The sequence below is a fragment of the Schistocerca americana genome, chromosome 2 (genome assembly GCF_021461395.2).
Source record: "Schistocerca americana isolate TAMUIC-IGC-003095 chromosome 2, iqSchAmer2.1, whole genome shotgun sequence".
NCBI classification, from domain to species: domain Eukaryota; kingdom Metazoa; phylum Arthropoda; class Insecta; order Orthoptera; family Acrididae; genus Schistocerca; species Schistocerca americana.
The window spans coordinates 866,760,433-866,781,120 of NC_060120.1; the positions used below are offsets into that span (position 1 = coordinate 866,760,433).

Here is a 20,688-nt window from a genome sequence, read left to right on the forward strand (position 1 = left end):
CAATAATACTGAAAGTGAAGTATTATCAACATAATTTAATTACATAGCAAACAATGTATGGTCAATATATGAACTACAACCACACAGTTAAAGAAAATGTCTCATGAATACTGGATATGCTCCAATTTAATATCTAAAATTTTGAACATAAAAGAGAAGAACCATTTCTAGAACTTATGTACTAATAACAACATTTACCAACATAAATAAATTGCTTTCACAACCATAATGAGATTCATGAGTATTTGTGGAGGTGAAAAATGAACCTTTTGTTTGTTAAGACTGTCAGCAGGTCAACCAGACAAAGAAAATTCTTAAGATCTTGGCTAACAAACTGAAGTAAGGAAGTACAAAACAGAAACCACATCAACAGAGATTTCAATAAAGTCATCATGTCACGTTAATAAGGAAAAAGAGATGTATCTGAGTGCCACTTAGAAATAGTTCTGGTTTCACTTGTGGCTGCTAATAATGTTCTGAGAAAGTTTTGCAGTTCTGTTTTCAAGAAATTAACATGATTCAGAGAGAGAGAGAGAGAGAGAGAGAGAGAGAGAGAGAGAGAGAGAGAGAGGTGGGTGGATGGGGGGGAGGAGGGAAGATCAGAGAAACATTCATAACAGAAAATTTCAAACTAAACACATTCTTCATTAATAAGCAAAAAAGGTGAAAAAAGCTTTGGAAGGAAAGACAGAATCTAATAGCATGTAGTACTTTAAAACAGCAAAAAATTTGAACTGCAGCCTCTGAAAAATAAAAAAAATGTTTTTCAGCTCATTTCTGTGCCTGTAATGTGGTTAATGATCATTTTCAAAATACGAATGTTACATCCTCATTTTTGCTACTGATTTCTATAGTAGTGGAGTATAGCATCATAACCAATGTCACAACAAACAGATGCCTCATTCTGCAAAGTGTTTAAACAGACTAAAGTCAAATTCCTCGCTTCAAGACTCTCCAAACCATTCATTGAATAAAATAAATAAATAAGGTGCTGAGAAACAGAAAACATGACATTTGCTTCATGTCTTCTCTGTGAAGAGCATTTAAGCCAGTACAAATATTTGTACAAGGATTTGAAATTAGGTAAACAATAAACAAAAATGATGAAAGACAACCACTGATTGGAGTGTGGCACATGTAACAGAATATGTCTCTCAATTTTGCGAACATTACCTTTTCAGTTCTCATTTACTACTTCCACTGGGAGTCTCCGCTTTTGTCATACTCCCAACCCACTTATTGACACATATGTCTTACCCTTTCTCTGCTGCCCTCTTTCCTCACTCTTGTCTACATGACTAAGCACTCAAACATTCAGTGACACAATGCCCGTGAGTTGGTGTGTTTGGCTGTCCTGTGGTTGTGCATGAGAGAGTGTACTTGCACTACACAAAGAGAGAGAACTCTGTAAGCTGGTAACATCTTTGAACATTACGTTTTTCTATGCCCCATGCAGCACTCAGTCCTGAGAGTCATCGTCTTTCCTCACTTTTGTTTCTTTTTTCCATCCTGGATTTTTAATTACAGTAATTTTACAAACTAATGACTTTTAAAATAAAGTTGCCAACATCATCTGACATTATGAATTAGTAGGCGTAATTGTAATATATTTGGCACATTCCATGCAATATTTTTATGTAGTAGCAGACAAAGATGCTCATTTAAAGCAATGAATGTAGCTCTGGATGTATGAGAGTCAAATTTATACGTTAAACTAGTTTTAGTATACTCAACACAACCCAAACTATATTTCCTCAATGTGTTGTCTTCCATAAACAAAGCAGCCCAGCTTGCTCATCTGATCTGATGCCACTTAGTTATGGGTCTCCATCTACACTTGAAGGAACAGGAAAATGCACTAAGTTAAGAACTTTCCCTCTTTATCTATTACAAGTACAACCTTCCTTCCCCCCCCCCCCCCCCCCCCCCCCCATACACACACACACACACACACACACACACACACACACACGCATGCATACATATCCACAGCTATGGCTACCACGAATGGGAAAATTTATAAGATAGTGTTAATCGTAGTTTCTATGTGCCACTATGATTCATCTGTAGATGTATACTGTGTTCTTCCTTCCCTTTTTTTTGGATAACTGTTTAATGATTAGATAACATCTATGGATGTTGAAGATCTTATTTTCCATACTACTAAACAAGCCATGGAGGCCAAAAGGTACTGACTGGCCGCTATGTCATCCTCAGCCCACAGGCATCACCGGATGCAGATATGGAGGGGCTCTCCTGGCTGTACGTTTGTTACGAGACCGGAGTTGCTACGTCTCAGTCAAGTAGCTCCTCAGTTTGCCTCACAAGGGCTGAGTGCACCCCACTTGCCAACAGTGCCCAGCAGACTGGATGGTCACCCATCCAAGAGCTAGCCCAGCCTGACAGCACTTAACTTTGGTGATCTGACGGGAAACGATGTTACAGCAGCACAGCCATTGGGTTGCAATTTCCATGCTAGCTAAAAATTAGGTCTTATACAAGGCACCATTTGCTTATTTTTGCTTTGCCCAAACATATTAAAGCACTTTCTCAGTTGTCTTCAGTGGGTTTGTTTATTATTCCATCTCACATGATACTAGCTGTTATTTTATGTGGGTACTCCCCCCCCCCCCCCCTCCACCATAGCATTCATTCTACAGCTTGTCACTGTTTTTCATTCTGTAGTCTTGTTTTCCATTGGTTAAAACATGTTAAAACAATGGGGAACAATACTACAGGTTTACCACTAAGACAAGCTATAGAATGCAAGGTAGCTGAAATAACAGACAATGTAAAGTAAGACAGAACAAAAATCACTGCAGATAGGATAGAAAGTAATCAAACATGTTTGGCTACAGCAATACTACACAAATGGTGTCTTGTATAACAATAACAACAATAATAAGGTGAAATTTTCACAATTTAAAACTTAGAATATCTACACAGCAATTCCTCACTTGAAACTGCATTTGTTTCTATTTTTTATTACTTCTCCCTCATTCTTGAATTCATGCTGCAAGATGGGTTTTCAGCGGCAGCATGAAGCACATACCACATCCATAAACACACTTTCAAATGGTTAATCTTGTGATTGATTGTTATTTGTTTTATTAATTTTATCGAAGATGCCAGAAAATATAGAAGCAGTGAGAGATTCACTGCCATCTTGTTGGTGTTCTGGTCAGTTTACCCAGAGACTATTGCGCAGGTTCTAGGTTTTTTAAATTGCTTTCTTCTTTGTCATGTCTTCTATGACTGTGTCTGCTTGAGGATATAGATTATAATTACTACTACTATTTATTTAAATTGACAAGGGTTATCAAAAACTCATAGATCATACACAAACAAGTAGGGAATTGAAGTGCATGAGCAAATGCAGAATCAAAGACAGTTGAATGACTGTTGGAGAAGAAGGACTCACACAGAAGATCACAAATTTGTCCACGGTATAAGAGGGGAGAACAAACACATTATAAAAGATTGTCTCAGTCATTTGGGTGCCACAAAGAGACCAGCAGGAAATATCATCAAAATATTGTCTCCATTAAACACAATGCATTGGATCTACAATGATGACATTTCAGGAAATACTTTGTTTTAACTCACTTTTCTGCTAAGATTAATGGCATGATAATGAAATGTGTGGGGAAGGGGGGAACAGAAGCACTGATGTCAACACTTCTTTCCACTGAACTGGAGTTCATATTCAAGCAAACAAAATTAGATACATACTTATACTACACTACTGTGTCAAAGCTATTTTAATTACACCTATGAAGCACCTAAATAATATGAGTGTTCTTTCTCAAAGTAAACTAATTTCAAAAAATAACATATATCATCTAGTTTCTACACTTTTTAACATAATTACCATTTGAAAAACAGCAGAAAGATTAAAGTTATGATACAGTAGTAACAAATCAAATACAAGTCTTTCCTTCTGCTCTTCTCATCATGTCTGTGTAAATCAGAATGAGTGACAATTATCAGAAGACTACTTCCATCTTCAGCAAGCATGTCATTTTGTGATAACAACATGACGTGATGTAAAATGTGGCTTGCACATGGAAGCAAGCATAATTCAAGCAGTTACAAGACAACAGATAAACAACAACAATAAAAATAAACAAACAACAACAATAATAAAGGAAAACGACCCAAACCAAACATGGTTTCTGTAGTGAATCACAAAGCAATGGGATACCAGTGACAACAAAAATGTGCTTCATAACTGAATCAGAAATTCATTGGTATTTTTCTTTCACAGGACCAGATTCCAGCAGTACAACAAAGCACAGGTTACAAATGCAAACATTTAAAAAAACATATCTGATGAAATATAAACTGGAAAATGAATGCTCACACTTTCAGTTCTTTGACTTTTTAAAGGCTCTTAAAAAGCTATAAACACATTAGACGTTTTACAAAGAATTGCAGTGATAAATGCTGACAGTAAAGCAACATTACATTCTTTGAGGAATCCAAACCATCACAAAAGCCTAATCATGATAACAAGAAATCAGATAAGAATGTTGCAAAAAAGAATTGGGTTATACACTTTTGCTCAGATAAAGTTCACATATGCATACATGAAAATGAACTTGTGGACAAGCTGGCAAACAGGGTATCCAGATCACATGAGGAAATTAGTTTTATGAAGCATGCCAAAATCTTTGTGAAATAAATCTCACAAAAAGCGGTTCTGAAAGAATAAGAGAAAGGGGGACAACGATTACAAAAGAAATTGTTGTAAAAGAATATTTTCCAACAGTGCAGTAGATTGGTGATCAGATTGCCAATATCTCTTAATTTCACACCAATATTAATGGGAGATGGAAAATTGAAGGCTTACAACCATCGACTCAGCATAACCATGCCATATGTCCATGTACTGTAGGAAACCAAACTCTGGAACACATGTTACTGGAATGTAGTAACTTGGACAGGCAGAGAACCATACTATTAAAAGTGTAATAATGAAGGGCGTAAACTGGCCAACAAGGAAAAATGAATTGGAACAGCTCTTTTCAAAAGACTTCCATAAATTATGTAATTCAGTAGAATTTCCTATTTCAGTCACCAATTGCAAAACAAACTCTGTAGTAATTTTATGCCAGTAACCATTTTACGAGAGATTACACAATATTTAAAATATTGTTTGTGTGTCTACAACAAAGGTAGTAATTAAGAAAACAAACAAATCTAGTTTTACTGTAAGCAATGGAGGATGTTAATAAAATAATAATGGTGATGACGACGATGATGATGATGAATGTGAACACAAAACTCACGACAGAATAGCAGATCAAAAGAATGTCATTGTTTATTTGATAAAATTTCTTTCATCCCACAGTGAACTGCAGTACTCATTTTTGTATATTTTTGTACACTGTTGTTATTGTATAGTTGTCAAAAACTCTTTCACCTTATGAGGTCCATAGAACTGCCAGTAGGCAGAATGCTGAAAATGGTGTGTGTGGATCTAATAACAGATGATTATTATGGTAACAGTATTTTTGTTACATTCCTTTCCCTTTATCATTAAAAAGGGTGAATTTCTTAAAACAAATATTCTGAAACCACACCATAACAAAGAACAGGCAGTTATAAAAGAGCCAAATGATATGACAAGAAAATAAATTTAATGCCAGATGAGAAGTGACTGAGCAATCCTTGCAAATGAAAAGAAATTGTGCACCTTAAGGTGTTTAAAACTCCTACTACAATATGCAGTTAAGGAAAAGGGTTACACATGTTATGTTCAAATTATTTTCTCACAGACCTAATGATGGCTGAGGAAATCAAAGAGGTCTGCTTCACACTTTTGAGGGCAAATAATGAAATATTTTGCATGAAGCAGGGGTTCCAGTTTGAAAAGCCAATATTAATGGCTGAGAGAGAAGTGTATTCCACAGGTGCCTTCACGATACTGCCTTACATGAAGGATGATGCAGTGACTGGTAAGCCTAATCATATTGACCCCAGATATACCCCTGAAGTTTATAAAGTAAAAAACAATTTTTTTCCCCTCCATTACTGGATGTCATTATTTCCAACTGTTAATGATTTGATTAATTCCAGCATTTCCCTTACACAATATCTGATAAGATTACAAATATAAATCACCCTTGCTGTTTTTAATTTACTCATTTTGTACCCTTTCCTAAGCTTCTCGCTGGAAGTTAATGAATCAGTTTCTATGTGCCTTCTAGTAAAATTAATGTGTTTTTATTATTTATTCTATCCAGAAACTACTTAAATTGATATAAATCAACACTGCCATTACTTTCAATAGCTGTATGCATTCAGCTTTTACCCTGTGAAATAATTTTACAACTATTTCAGAGCTTCTCAGTTATGGCACAGCATTGAGACAGACAGACAGAAAAGGGGGGGGGGGGGAGCAGGGAGGACACACCACGGGGGAGAAGTATGGGAGCAAGAACTCGTCAGAGGTCACGAGTTGTTTGTGGTGACTAAGGGTGAATTTTATGGCTCCATGCAATATCTAAAATCGGAATACCAATTTGGCTCTTGGATGTTTCAAATGAATCATAACAGCGATACTTTGAACTAAAAATGCTGCCTTACTTGTGGCAAAGAGGAAGAATAATGGAATTGGAAATCAAATTAGATTTTATCATTTATCAAAGACGTGGAAGTTTCTTTTTCATATAGACACTGGCCCAATATATCAGTGAGACATGAAGGGATGTCAACAATCTGTAGGCAAAGCCCAGCGTTACTTGAAGAATACAAGTAAATGATAACATACATTATTTGTGGAGCATGTCACAATTTCATTCATATTCAATTTTGAACTGGGTCAAAGGCATTCTCCTTGCTCCATCCCTGGTAACATTCCATTTTTATACACTCCTTTAACAAATTGAAATTTCACTTGCATTTTTTAAAGAAACTATGTTTCAATTTTGTACTCTAATTTTTAACACTATTTTCTTTTGTCCAAATAGTAAAGGGTACAGAAATCAGTTGCAATGAAGTTTATTGCATATGTAGATTTTGGTCACTGTGTTGCCAGTGTCAGAGCAGGAAATGAAAGTTAAAACATTAAAAACACTTTTATATGCACATATTCTTAGCTGGACTATTCAGTCACAACAGATTGAGTTTGACCTCTTGATATGAAAAGGCCAGCTGGAACTATGTGCACGTGGAAGTGTTTTTAATGTTTGAACTTACAACTACTACACAGTGACCAAAACTAGACACACAATAAAAACCATTGCAGCTGAAACTTCCTGGCAGATTAAAACTGTGTGCCGGACCGAGACTTGAACTTGGGACCTTTGCCTTTCACGGGCAAGTGCTCTACCGCCTGAGCTACTCAAGCATGACTCACGCCCCGTCGTCACAGCTTTACTTCTGCCAGTACCTCGTCTCCTACCTTCCAAGCTTTACAGAAGCTCTCCTGCGAACCTGCAGAACTAGCACTCCTGAAAGAAAGGATATTGCGGAGACATGGCTCAGCCACAGCCTCAGGGATGTTTCCAGAATGAGATTTTTACTCTGCAGCAGAGTGTGCGCTGATATGAAACTTCCTGGCATATTAAAACTGTGCACTGGACCGAGACTAGAACTCGGGACCTTTGCCTTTTGCGGGCAAGGTAGCTCAGACGGTAGAGCACTTGCCTGTGAAAGGCAAAGTTCCTGAGTTCTAATCTCGGTCCAGCACACAGTTTTAATCTCCCAGGAAGTTTCATATCAGCATACACTCCGCTGCAGAGTGAAAATCCCATTTTGGAACCATTGCAACTGATTGCAGTATCCTTTACTACTTGAAATGAATACAGCTGCTGGGCACAACTGTTTCCCTATGGAATCAAATCTGCTTTTCTTCTCAGCTACAATTCTAGATTTTCTTAAACATAGCTACAATTCTAGATTTTCTTAAACATAACATAGTTTCCCTTTTAACTGATGTCATTGTCACAACTTAGTAAAATAAACCATTTTGTTCCCCATGCTCTTATTAGGTTAGCTTTCATACAGTTAGGAAACTATACAATGCTTTAAAAAACCCTCCTAAAATGGGTGGAGTTGGGAAGGAATACCACATCTACAATTTACAAATAATATTTCTTACACAGCATAGCATCAACTGAACCTCATGAAATCAACTAGGCACAAAAAGAAAATGAAAGGAATTAATAATATTTAAAAGCTGCAAGAAAAAAAAAACAGATAACTGTTTTGTATAAACCAAAATGTTACACATGCTAAAAAATGTCAGAATTACACACACTTTGTGACATCTTTCAGGTCCTTTAATGACTGATGACTCATAGTTATTAATTGTGTTCCCTACAAAAGTAGTCAGTTAACAAAGGGAAAAAAATTGAAAAAGTTGATGTCCAATAACATTTTTCTTGTACAATCTAAAGGATGTATCTGTAGGTACAACAGTCTTAGTCTTTTAAGACACAAAGCATTACTCAATAATGAAACACTGCTGACAATCCCAAATGCTTGTGATGCTGCTAAATTTATGCAATAGGTCATTTTTGCTTTCAGAAATTAACTAGTCCATGACTAACATATCCATTCTAGATGCAATACATATCACAATTTCTATACTGATTAACATGTAAATGAATACTGATTTTCTTCTATAAATATATTCTCTAAACATATAGTATAAATATACATATAATACATTTAGTTCACTCTATTAACATGGACTGCTGCTACTTACATCATGCATGGTGTATTATAATGCACAATTTTAATGGGCAATTTGCAGCTATATTACTTGTATCAATGCCATACTGAAATATTTTCAGTGTAGCCTTCTTCCATTTCTGATCATATTACTGTATATTCTATCAAACTGTCAAAAAATAAATACAGCATTTTTTTAAAACTTTTCATTGGCACATATTCCTCACATACCCGGATGGCAGTTGTCACATGGAGCTTAAGTTTCTAATTAGTGAAGTACAAAGCAGCCCAAACCAGAAGAGAAATAATGAATTTGTGTTTTGGCGCAAGAGCGTACACACTGTATGCTGTGCATCTTACATACAACAACTATTAACTTCATGATCTGTGCTCAATAGTATTTCTATGGCTGTGCAGCTCAGCAGAATGTTTCTATACAAATTGATCTTGTCTTATGTATACAGAAATGAAATTTTCCAGAACTTTTAGTACACGTAAGCTGCATAATGAAACCAAAGTAGAAAAAAAAGTACTGGAGTTTTTCAGCAGAAACAACAGTTTTGGAAAAATGTATTCCTTGTCTTCTCTGACAGACTTTACAAAAATAATTTATAGCTTAATAACGTGACTTTCATGTTAAATAAATCTGTCAGAGTTATGGCAGGTGGCCAAGTTCCACCAAAGTGAAAATTTTCCACAATCTGTAGGCATATTTAATCCACTAATGCTTTCTTATTACACTTTTGTCTATTACAATGCACAAAAAATAAACTAACAAATCTCATTTGTGTTACAAACGTTTTTGTACAGATATGTGAAGTAAGTGTAATGAAACCACCAGTGTTTTTAAACATGTCTTCAGACTGCAGAAAATCTTCAAGATAGCAGATTTTAGTTGTTTGCAGTGGAGTTAAATGTTTTAAAACAAATGCGTTGTGCCACTAATAACCCCTGTTTTTATGGTTTATAATAAACTACTTATAAAGCTTGTTTGAGAGTACTGCCAACCATGATAAACAAACAATACACTGTTTAAAAAACTTCTATTACAACAGAGCTTGAGAACATAATAGTTCATTGGGACAACTGTACAAAATTTTGAAATTTTATATGGTTGGTTAAATTGCTAACAACTAATAGTGGATGTGGATCACAAAAATGTTGAAAGTTCTTACAAATCAGCTGTAATGTTATCATTAGCTTCCATTACTGAAGAAGTTAATTCTACCTAATGCTTGTATCACCTGTAGGTTTAAGACACCATCAGTGAAACTATCACGAAAGCAACTTTTAACTTAACCCTATGGAAACTGATCTAACATTCATATTTTCGGTATAAAAGCATTTAAAATTTCTAAACACGCTAGTTCACAGGATGCCTGTTCTGTTTTGGGAAATACATTCTCTCTTGTGGAGGCTTTGGCATTAGGTGGGTTAAGTGTCAAGACTATAAATTCAAATGTCTGGGGTTTGATTTCCAGATAGTCCAATGGCTTTTTCTCTCATTTAATACTTCATTCACCTCTGGTGTGTTTTGTTAATGGAAAAAATACAATGTACCACCATGCTCAGGAGTCCACATTTCCAGTAGGTCCCCTGCTAATTGGTTTGTTCTAAGGTTGGAGAAAGCATACACTGATTAGTGAAGAACTGTTGTGTTCATCTCAACCATATTTCTCTTGAAATACTGTGGAAATTCTAAAAACTGTCATACTTAGAAATTGAGACAGCAACCTCCATGAAATGTTGCATAAATTATGTGATTATTTCACATAGTTAGAAACTGAAGATGGGAATGGAATGACATGGGCACCCTATTATCGAATGCAGACAGAGAACTTGAGAGGCTATTAAAGCATTAACGTTCTATGACAATGTACATCTGCTCAGTCAGATAGTTATCATATGTGCCAAAATATTAAGCAGAAATTAACTCAAACAGAATGTCAAGGCTTGCAATTTTAAGTGGTAATACACATTTTCTCCACCTACTTTGCTCTATGTTCACAAGCAACCACAGTTCAGATCATATCATTTCAGCACAACATGTATTAATGATTCAGGGTTTATTTCTCAAAAGTGATTTGGACGTGGGAAATTGTAGTTTTATGTTCCTATTATTTGCAGTTCATTTCTGGTTTTACTTCTTGTACAACACGACCAACATACATGAATCTGATCTCATGAAACTCTTGCAAAATCACTATTATAAGTTGCTGCAATCATACTTTTGGATTTTGAAAGCTTGCTGCTGGAGGTAACTGAAAAAATTTACAGGTTTCACAACAAGAAAAAGTAAATTATGATGTAGTACAGAAAATTGCAGATCAGAGTGTGAATTTCCTAGACATCTAAACATTTGTATAATTTTAGTAACACAAATACTGCTACATACAAAAGTAACTAAATTCCTGTGTCATGAAGGAGGTAAACAAACACTGATGCCTGACAGTAGAGCAACAAAAATTTCTGTAGAAAGAAGCGCAAAACGTCGGTGTCTCAGGCCAGTTAAAAGCAGCTCGTGCCTTATCTACAGTGGGTTTTTACATCTCAGCACAAACAGAGTGATGATAGATGGAAGTTTCAAGTTACAATAAACACAGGTAATTGAAAATGACCCAATCAATAAAATATTCCAGGCTATTATGCCATGTTGAAATCCCTTCGACCAAGGCATAACAGCCCGGAATATTTTTATTAATTGTGACAATTCCGGACATAAATGTTTACATTTCACAATTAGAAATGAGCTAAACTGAAGCTAATAGATCAATAAAATCTTACAGATTAATCCTAAAATTTTATTCAAAAGCAGTACTGGGATAAAGGAAACACAAATGCACACACTTCTGTAGAAAGATCCTGGGTAAAGCATACTGAAAATGGAAAAGGTATTGGAAAGCAAAAAAATTCTTGTTATAGGCTGAAATTTTTCACCACAGGGGTTACTGTAAGAATGGAAAAATGTGCTTATAACTTTTATGTACATTGAGATGGTATACCATAAGTTGGGAAAATAGAGAGGGTGACAATGGAAGATTAATAGTTGGCAATAAAATAAACATAGGAAATAAAGACAGAAATAAAAAATATAAATAATGGGGAATCTGAAAAAAGTATTTAGATTAGCTGCAAGAAACAATTGGGGAAAAAGATGAAAATGACACTCAGAGGTCTAAACAAAAGAAACAAAATAGAAGAAGAAGGGAGAGGGGTTTATATTTAAGAGAAGACAAGCAGTACTAATTACACAATATTACTTATGTTTAAAGGCTAGAATAAAATAACTATATGACTGAGAGGCTGCAGTGGCAAGTGAGAATGGGTAGAAGAATACAGCACTTGAGAAGCAACTATGACCGGCTGGCAACTTGCCTCCTACCACTCAATTCACTGAAATGTCAATCACAAAATTATTTTAATTGAAATATAACATAAGGACTGGGTAATAATAACATTAATAAATGAAAAATGTGACTTAACATCTCATTGATGAAGGGGTTATTAGAGACAGTGGGTAAGGTCAGACTGGACAAGATTGGGAAAAGAAATCATCTCTTTAATTCCACTTTCACATAAAGTGATTTTGGGAAAAATGAAAAAGCCTAAATATGGATAGATAGATGGGAATTTGAACCCAGTGCCTCACAAATGTGAGACCACTGCCTTCATCACTGTGTCACCTTAATCATTACGATCATATTCAGGAGTGTTCAGCTTAAACGTAGAGGAAACACAAAAGGAAATACACCAACAGGCATGCAACAACTTCCCAAAGTGAAATTGGAAGGAATAATGCATGAAATTTGACAATGTACAAAAATAAGTAAAGACAGCACACACAAATGTAGATTTCCCTCTGTATCTAATGTAGAGGTAAAAGGAACAGATACAAAGCAAACTACAACAAGTTTATTTCTTTAGGGTGGAGTGGGGGAGCTGCATAATTAAATACCTTGCAGCGGGTGTGCAGAAAAGTAGATAAATAGATAGATGAAACAAATTATTAACAAGAAGGAAATTTTTTGAGTGTCAGTGGCTATTATTGCAGTATTTCTTGTTCAACTGTTCCAAATAAATAAATGAAGTATGTTTGTAAAAGTGCTGGAAACATTTACATGACTATAAATGATATTCAAGAACACAGTGGTATATAATACTCCTGTAACAGCTCAGTACTATAGACCTAGATGAATGGGCTATTAGAAGACCCATGATCAACTGCCTTACTAAATGAAGATTATGACTTATTCCAGTGTGTCAAGATTGCTCATTATTGTAAGCAAGATCTTCTATCGAGTTACCTATTACTTTCCTCACAATAAGTTTTCACTTACAGCCTTTTTAGATACACATTACACTTTCCTTGGAGTCTCTGAATGGCAGACAGTAAATTATCTCCCACCTGCCTTTCGGATGATATTTTACATACTTTAGATATCTTATTAGCTTCACTTTTCATTCTCAAAAGTGGCTGGCTGCTAATCACAACAACACAAGACCTTTTTCAGATAAATTATTAGACCTTTTTTCAGATAAATTATTTTAGTTGTACCATGCCTGTAGCAGATTTTCCAGTTTCACGAGTGATTTGTAAGCTGATGCACAGCAAATCTGCGCATTGTTATTACTGAGAAATAAAAATGTGTATTCTGCTCGAAAATGGCATTAGTTTAACTGTTGCTCAAGGGTGGGAGATTTAATCATTTCTTGCTCCTTAAACAGAATACATGAAAGAATGCATCTCTTTGTTCCATTGTAGAGCTGATTTACACATAATTATTGGACAACTTGTCTCTGGAACTAGGAAACATTTTTCCTCTCATATAGTTTCACTGACCTTGCAATATCTGACGTGTCATGGCAACAACAAAGAGTAAAAATCAAACAGAATTGTCTCTGTGGTGCAAATAATTTACATCTTGCTTAATTGGAAAATAAATTGTGAACTATATGTTATGATATTATAAAGTTAAAAAGTATACTACTCATTTATATAAATATGTCTCACTTTTTTTTTAAGGACAAACTGATGGTGTCTTTCATATACAGGCTACTGGGTTTGTACAAAACAATAGACCTTAATTTCACATGGTTTTACCCACATCTCATTATGCCGTGAATGGAAACCTGGCATTTACCTCACACAATTTTGGCAAATCACTAAAACCCTGAATCTGGATGGCCGGACCTGTGTTTGAACCGATGTCCTCCCCAATATGAGTCCAGAGTGCTAAACACTGAGCTACCCCACTTGGTCAGAATTATAGCTATGCAGAAATGGAATGCAACCTTGCAACAAGAGTGAACATCATTAAAGTAGATAAGTGAATACATAACAGTAACAGTGCAATAATATGAAGTATCACAAACAACTTTATGCAAATCTCAATAACTAAACTCTACTTTCTACAAAATCACAAGTGGCAACTGTAATGCAGAAAAAGGAGAAAAAAACCTGTGTAAATTTCAAATGAAGGCAAGCAGGAGCACTTAGAATCTTCATTTAATAATGTTGGACATTCCAACTATCACACTTACAATTCTTCAGGTATGGTGCTGCTGCCTCAAAGCTCCAGTTGAAACATGTAATTTCCTGTGTGACACAACACTTCATTTTGGTGAAGCTCTTGAGATCAATACAAAATGTGTTGCCATTTCTATCTCTGTGACATAATACATTATTTACCATTTAATTTTGGCCATATGATTTCTTGTATAATTTATCACAAAACATCTTCTTTAAATGCAACAGCCATAGAATTTTTCATAGATTTCTCATAAGACAACCAACCAATATTAGAAATTCAAGATTATCAACTAAATAGTTAATATTAAAAGAAAAATTTTCAACTGGAAAACAACAGTTAGAGAAGACATACAAGTAGTAATAACAAAATACATAATAATAGGAACACTTCTATATCGACATTTCCACTGAAGATGTTTAGGCATTTGAGTTAACAAATATTTCAAGGAGGAACAGCACATTTCAAATCAATTAACTATTAATAAAAAGATAGAAACTTAAAATTCCCTTAGTGTTTCTTTCTTACACTTGTGGACAGACTAAGTGATAGTGCACAAATTCTACAAACAAATATGTCAAATAAATTGGAAATGTATGCAAAGTACATTTGTAATATGTATTCTTTTCAGTCTTTTTCTGCAGACAAGCTGCTTAGGACCAAGAAATTCTATTATAAAACATATTCTTTGTCCCAATTTTTCATTTACTTTGGACATACACCTTCAGTGAAATTTAATTCGTCTCAAGACACAAGATTATGGTGTTTCAGCACGTATAAAACTTCTTGTTTCACATGTAATAAATATTATATACCAAATGACAACTTATTGAATAAAAGTTAACAGAAGTCTAGCATGATGATGTTCGGTAAACAACACTTCTTGCAACAAACAAATTAATGTGTCCTCCCTGTATCAATTTTACAACAACTTCTATTCTACTTTTTTTGTTTTTAAATCAAAAGGTTGCTGCCAATTAACCTTGACAGCAGTTAACTAAATATTAACATGAAAAGCACCATTTTCTTTCTTCTCTCTAATGAGCATATAATCACACATCCATATACTTACATAACATACTCATGTTTTCCATGACATATTAAATAACAGCATACTCAGGAACTCCACTAATTTCACTAACTTCAACTTATAAGTTGTTCATTAACATAACAACTAACAGCCTAGTATACACACATGTATCACACATTTTACTCTAAAATCTAATCTGCAAGCAAGCCGTGTCACATAAATCTGATTTCTATCTTTCAATCACATTAATGCAAATGAAGCATTTTATAATACCCTCATCTTAAAATGCCTTTATACACAGGGCACATCTGTGAAATGATTCTTATACACTAAGTTACCCCAAAAGCCTAGGCCTTGCACACATTAAATCTAGCACACAAAAAGCACTTATAAAAATAATTTAAAATCAATCTATTGCACAATCAACTGCCAAGTTTCTCAATGAATAGGGCTTTTGTCATCACATTTCAAAGTTAGGAAGTAACTTTTGTGGCTAAGGATTGCAACATTAAAATAAAACAAAGGCAAAGTATGTAAAAAAATTTTTAAACTTACTTGCAAATGGACGGAAATGCCTAGAGTTCTTTATAACAACTTAATTAAGCAATAAAAGCAAATAATACAGTTTTGAATATGTTAAATATTTATTTTGAGAGTAAATGAAATTTCAATGTTAAACATGTAAGTTCTGAGCATGCAAGTTCCTGAATAAACAACAGAATGAGGCAGCTTTTTCGTTATCATACTACACAATTCCATTTAAGGAAACTCTGAAAATACAGAAAGTTTACTGAAATCTTTTGTGAATTGAGCAAATGGTCTTACGGACTGCATTTATAGCTATGTTGTCAATAAGAATATTGAAAAATGTGTTGCACTGAATAAATTACTTGCTACAAGTACGAAAGAAGGCAATGAAAAAAAATCATGAGTTCTCAAGGGTGAAGCAATGTGAGGCAGTGCAAAACTGGATAATTAACAGAACGCTACAAATATATATGTCTGTGAATTTGGAAGTGAGTGAGTGTGTTGTACAGCAATGAAACAACCTAAATCAGGTTATTCCATAAAATCATGTAGTTTATAGTTTCAAATATGACAAAGGAGAGGGAAAGGAAGCCAAACTGAACCAAATCCTTAATAGTGAGTATTTATGAAATAAGGACGTGATTTAATGTGCATTATAACTCATTGTTTATAAAAGGATTCTACATTTGTATAATGTTATCTACTTCCCGCGTTTTTCATTAACAGAATGGGTTGGAGAAGCAGTAAATTATGATGCGTGGTTAAAATCCAGTATTTTTATTTCTTTTACACATATTCAGAAACAGACATGTCAATACTGACAATGGTTACAAAATGTAACCCACCTTTATTTTTCTGACACAGTTACTAGGACTTTTCAACATTTTTTTATCTTTTAAAATGAGATTTTTTAATACCTCTGCAATAGTAAGTAGTATTACACCATTGTCATTTTCAAACTAGAAAGGTCATGACATAGGTGTTTAATGTACAAGAGTGTTGGGCTTTATATGGATGCGAAGCACACCAGGTACTGGCAAAACACTGCCTTATACAACAGATCCCAGCACAGTGACTTTGTACTAAGCCTTATTCCAAGGAATAGAGGATTTTCCAGCAATAGCGAAACGGTTGCATGATGAGAAGGATACAATTTTGACTTGCCAGCCTCCACAAAATATGATTCTCCAAAACCTATTACAAACTGCTCAATTATTTTGATGAATTAATTAGAGTGAGTTTGATGAATTAATTAGTGCAAGATGAGAGACGGAAACAGGGATGGGGGAGAGGGAGGAGAGGATAGGAGAGAGAGAGAGAGAGAGAGAGAGAGAGAGAGAGAGAGAGAGAGAGAGAGAGAGGGGGGGGGGGGGGGTTCTATTCACTCATGGAATATATAGATATTCCCCTTTTAAGTAGATGAAATTCAGTTTCACTGCTGTTAAGTTACTTTTATTCTCGTGGTATCTTTGAAACCACAGTGAAAATTAACGATCCATTACTAGCAATTACTCAGTCGTTTCTCAGCCACATTTAAAAGGAGAATGATGGCAGGGGAGAGGGAGGTAGTAAACAAATAGAGAGAGTTTCGCGGTAGTGGTAAATTGTGATGATCAGTATTCTTATTTCTCTTAAATGTGTTAGGTACAGCCAAATCAATATCATGAATATGTTATAAGGAGAAACCCATTTTTACTAATCTGACACAGTAAAATGCTGTAATAATTTTAGGAATCTATAAACTATGTACTCCTGTCAGAAGTTCTTTTGTGTCTCCCTCTCACATTAACAATTTAAGAAAATTGTTCATTATTGCAAAAATTGCATTTAAGTGATAATGACATAATTTACTAAATCATTCCTGCTATAAAAATTAAATCTATTCCTGGTTTCCGTTTTACCCCAACATTCAACTTAATTGTTTTGGCTTTATCCCTGTCCAAACAATTTTAAATGTAGTACAAAATGGTATGCTACGGGTATTTGAAGAGAAAGAAGTAACTTTTGTTTTCACAGGGAAACACTGGCATACCTGTGAATCTGCATAGCTAGCTGAATCTCACTTGCTAGGTAATCTGAAGGCAATTTTGTCTGACTGTTAGATAAATACATTTTACAACAGAATAAAGCCCTATTCATTGAAACACAAGCACATTGTATAAAGCTCTGAAACATTAACTGGCAAATCATAGAACATCTGCTCTTATTTAAAACACGTTGGACATCACATAAAATATGTACATCTTTCACGCATGGACTGAGATTGCTCATAACATAAGATGCAATAAAAATCACTTAGGATCTGCACATTCTTAAGTGCTATCATCTAAACATTATATAAACATTCACTATAAAATTACAATATGCATATGTACAAATACATACATGCAGTTTGTGTAAATTTACACAAACAACCCAGAGTATTTAAAACAATGGCTTCAATAGGCAAGCTCACAAAATATTGTTATAAGAAATATATAACAAACCACCTTTCAACATGGGCTTTAATAAAATAATTTAACAGGTAATATATTTATCTGCGTCTAATTGTACGTCATGAAAATTATAACTGCAGCCATAGAAATTAATTTTGTGGTATTAAAATTCTATATACAAATATTGTATTTAGAGGTAGATTGTCTTCTCCCTTTCATATCTGGAGGTTTCATTTTCTGTAAAAATTTAAAAACCGTGAAGGCAGTTTACGTCATTTTTTTAATCAAAGTGTCTGCACAGCTTGGTTAACCAACAGGAGAAACAAATATTTATACTTTTCTATTTTTCTGTGCCTATACCACAACATCTACAATCAAGACTTGTTACAAGAAGCAAGTAGCCTTTCTCCCACGTAACACAAGGTTTCTTTTCAAGCCCCTGTTTGCTGTGTCAATTTTTGTAACACAACTTTTCCACTGCTCTTCAAATTCGGCTGCTGGCAAACTACTGAAAAAATGAAGAACTTCTCGGATGAGCTGGATTTTGTGAATGTTAAATTGTCTCTTGCCCATCTTTCCATTGACATTGCACAGGATACGTTCCTCAGTCGTAAAAAGAATCTTCATAAGGTCGCAGGCAAGTTGTTCAAGTGTGCGAGCTTTGGCCCAAGTCGCAAGGACCTGGGCGCGTGGCAGGAGACAGGCGTAGGGCAGCTTCTGGTACGGGAGGACCAGGTCCGACCCAGCTTCTCCTGCGCACGCCACACAACACACATGGACGTTAGCCCCAAGTCCATCCACACATTCCTTGCATTCTCACAACTCAACACTTGTTTGTTAAGCCAATAAGGACTTTTAGTTTACTAAATGTTCACACAAATACACACACATATATATATATACACACACAAAACATTTTACTACACTAATAAGGAAGATTATGTTGCTCTTAAAGTAGCAATTTAGTTGAGAAATTTGTTTGAAATAGCACAAAATGTAAATTGCAGTATTACACGCTTTTGGAGCGACAGACTACATCGGTTACTGGTACATATAATATGAACTGTGACACAGAGCAAAACAACATTTAGTATGTACGTCTATATTATGAAGTAGGCAAAGGATTAAGTTCTAAAATAAAGGATTGTAGAGGCTGAACCTAAGGAAATAAGTTTTTCAATTGCAATCAAAGGTGACTCCCACAAGCTTCTCACCACTAACTTCTTGACACAAAAGATGGAAATACATAATAAAATTCAATCATAAAACACTAAACAATACACCCAAAACTAAAAGTGATAGTTTTCAAAGAACTAATGTGGAAATGGGAGAAGATTTTAGGAAAAAGATATGTTACTATGCAGGATCAAAAGCCAATGGACACAGAAGAAAAAATGTATGGACTTAATTTACTGAACTAACAACTGACAATTTGGAAATGTCATAAGCTTTCTTCTGTCTGGCTGATTGTGTGTAATCAGTCATTCAGTTCAATGGAAGTCCTGAATAACTGATCCACACTATGGCAACAATAACACAAACATCTGTTGACTATAGGAATCAAATGTGTATTGAAATTTTGTCTTAATTTATTATTTTATGTGGAGAATTAATTATTACTTATTACTGTGTTACTTTAATCTCTATTTGATTTTAACTACTACTTTGAGATCAGACACCTGCCAAATTACTAACTATCCTGACATTTGCTCCTTTTCCACTTTCCTAGGTGTCCCACAATAACTTATGTATCATGATCTTATGTTATAGCCGACCTCACTCTCTCCTTTAGAGAGAAAAATTTCTTCTTTTTCTCTTACTCCTATAATGCAATTTTAATTTGACAAAGTATTTAGTTCATATGTTTTCATGGTTTCAAGAAAATTATTATTTTGGCGTGCAAATATTTCTGACTTACGTTTTTGATATTTGATATTTGAGGGAAACATTCCACATGGGAAAAATATATCTAAAAACAGAGATGATGTGACTTACCAAACGAAAGTGCTGGCAGGTCGATAGACACACAAACAAACACAAACAAACATACACACAAAATTCAAGCTTTCGCAACCAACGGTTGCTTCATCAGGAAAGAGGGAAGGTGAGGGAAAGACGAAAGGATGTGGGTTTTAAGGGAGAGGGTAAGGAGTCATTCCAATCCCGGGAGCGGAAAGACTTACCTTAGGGGGAAAAAAGGACAGGTATACACTCGCACACACACACATATCCATCCGCACATACACAGACACAAGCAGACATTTGTAAAGGCAAAGAGTTTGGGCCAAACTCTTGGTGTTTGGGCCAAACTCTTTGCCTTTACAAATGTCTGCTCGTTGGTTGCAAAAGCTTGAATTTTGTGCGTATGTTTGTGTTTGTTTGTGTGTCTATCAACCTACCAGCGCTTTCGTTTGGTAAGTCACATCATCTCTGTTTTTAGATATATTGACTTACTTTTTTCATATGCAAAAAATGTTCAGCTCAT

At 34.9% G+C, this 20,688-nt stretch overlaps 1 protein-coding gene across 2 annotated transcripts in view; it reads right to left on the reverse strand.

The window, feature by feature from the left end:
* The window catches only part of LOC124595715 (protein tramtrack, beta isoform-like), a 182,087-nt gene that overhangs the window by 68,629 nt on the left and 92,770 nt on the right, over positions 1–20,688 (reverse strand). The gene's annotated exons all lie outside the window — the stretch shown is intronic.